Consider the following 2,802-nt stretch of genomic DNA (forward strand, 5'->3'; position numbering starts at 1 on the left):
ACAAGATGCCACAAAAATTTTATGTTCCTCTTTCCCTCTTAAGTGATATCATTCTTTGATTTTTAAAAAATAATGATTGTGAAGTGGATTATTCATCGAAACATAATATCTGCTTCATTTTTCTCTTTCTTTTTTGAAGAGCAGGTAATTGAAAGTTTTATTTTCTAAACTAGAATTATTTTATCCAATGGAAAAGTTGGTTGAGATCACAAATAGAAATAGACAAAGAAAAATTCTATATTTTGTAGTGTTGGCCAGTTTCAAGACCTAGTAAATTAAGAGACTTCAAGGAAAATATAATAAAAATTCAAGTTCATATGAAGCACATGTGTAGCCTTCAAACATAACCCCATAACAGGATAGAAAACTGTCAGAAGAAATGGATTAAAGAAGGGAAAAAAGTTTAAATGTACTTTGGAGGGCCAGGGAATCCAGATACCAACTCTTTTCAGTCTGAGAATATTAATAATGTATGTCTCATTATTGGACACATACAGTACAATGAGTGTGAAGTCTTCATGTCTCTAACCTCCATGATTTCTCCCTTTCATTCCCAGGAGGGATTAAAAGAGAAGTTCAAATAAGACATTCTAGCTATAGTTCTACTGCCTCTTAGTATCTTCTTCAATGGATAGATTTCTTAAAATTTATTTTTATTGGATTTTTTCCAACCATTTCCCCCTCTTAAACCACCTGCCCTGCTGTAATCACCACACTGTTGTCTGTATCCATGACTCCTTTTTCCTTTTTGCTCAATCCCTCCACCCACTACTATCCCCTATCCAGAGCTGTCAGCCTGTTCTCTATCTATGAGTCTTTCTCTATTTTTCTTGTTAGTTCAGTTTGTTCTTTAGATTCCATATGTAACTCAAATTCCATATGTAACTCAAATCACACGACATTTGTCTTTTTCTGACTGGCTTATTTCATTTAGCATAATGTTCTCTGGGTCCATCATACTGTTGTAAAGGGTAAAATTTTCTTTTTTATGGCTGAGTATTGTTCCATTGTGTAAATGTCCCATACTTGTTTCATCTACTCATCTACTGAGGGACACTTGGGCCTCTTCCATATCTTAGTGATTATAAATAACATTGCAATGATCAAAGAAGTGCTTATATTCTTTCAAATTAGCATTTCAGTTCCTTTGGATAAATTCCCAGAAGTGGAACCACTGGGTCATAAGGCAATCTCTTTTTTAATTTTTTGAGGTGTCTCCATACTGCTTTGCATACTGGCGGCACCAATCTGCATTCCCACCAACAGTGCAAAAGGGTTCCCCTTTCTCCACATCCTCACCAGCACTTGTTGCTTGTTGATTTATTGATGATAGCCATTCTGACAGGTGTGAGATTATATCTCATTGTGGTTTCAATTTTGTATTTAGAGATGCAATTTTTGTATCTTATTTTTGTATTTAGAAATGCAATTGACTTTTGTGTTTTGGTCATACATATGTCTAAACACTATGCTAAAGTTTTTTTTTATTGTTGTTTAATTACAATTGTCTCCATTTTTCTCCCATTACTTTCCCCTGCCTTATCCACTGCCACCTCCCACCTTCAATTCTCCATTTCTTTCTCCATGGGTCCTTTATACATGTTCCTTAAAGACTCTTACCCTTCTTTATATTAAATTCTATATGCACTATATTGTGTCTATGGAGGAAGGAATGTGCATAGAATGGGAAGCATAGTAGAGGAAAGTCAATCAGCTCTCTTGAAAGGATACTTTCAGGGTAAGACTTGAAAACATTTTTAAATTCTAAAAAGAAGAGGAGCCTATAAAAATTCAAACTATACATAAAGGAGAGGGACTCTGTATTCTACCACCTCAGTCTATGGAAATCATGAAATGTGCAGTGTATCCTTTTTACACTTGTTCCTTCTCTCTTTTTCTACAGAACCCTTTGTGTATATATAGGTTGTTGTTACAATAGAATAGTAATTGACACATTATTTCAAATAATTACTTTGAATTGTTAAAATATCAAACTGATATACATTTTATTATGACTCTTAACTATAATCCATCCCCTCATTCAAAAGCTCTCTAAGGATCGTAAGTTTCATTGTGATCCATATAATTCTTCGTCCGTAAGTCTTAAACCATCTACTCTAGTTTCTACTTACCCTGTAAAAAGGGAAAATGCTTTGGACAATGCTACCAATCTCCTTTTCAGACCTGATATGTTATACACAGCTCATCACAATATTATGAACCACTTTGTTCCAAGCCAAAACATTTTTAATGCCATGTTGAGAAAATCACCTTACCAAAAATAACAAAGTGTTATCTTAATTCTAGGTTTAGCCCTTACTGAACATGCCTTTTGGTGCTAAAAATTCCCAATACACTTATTTTTCATGTGATTTGCATCAATAACTAAAATGCTTCATGTTAGACTAATAGTATTTCCTTTTCATTAACATTTCTCTTTTTCAAAACTAGATTTATCTCACTCTTGCATTTCTATTTCCTACCTTTTTACATTTCATAGTTGAAGTTTTCCTGTTTCAATCTTCTTCTTTCAGTCTGGTTTGGCTTTATTTTGATATGGCTTTGTTTATGAATATGGCATATAGCCTAGGCTCAGTTTGCTTGCATTTATTCAAACTGGGTGTAATTTTTAATGACCTTTAAAAATGAAAATATAAAATTGTATTACTTTTAATTATTTCCTAATTACCATGATTATTAATTTTCCCACAATAGTTTTTAAATATAAAACATTAAAATATTAATTGTGGAATGATATTCAAAATTTTCTGCATTGAGGGACAGAGTCAGGAAGATCTGAAT

Source organism: Phyllostomus hastatus, unplaced genomic scaffold (genome assembly GCF_019186645.2).
Source record: "Phyllostomus hastatus isolate PE091 unplaced genomic scaffold, TTU_PhHast_1.1 phas_contig_1, whole genome shotgun sequence".
NCBI lineage: Eukaryota > Metazoa > Chordata > Mammalia > Chiroptera > Phyllostomidae > Phyllostomus > Phyllostomus hastatus.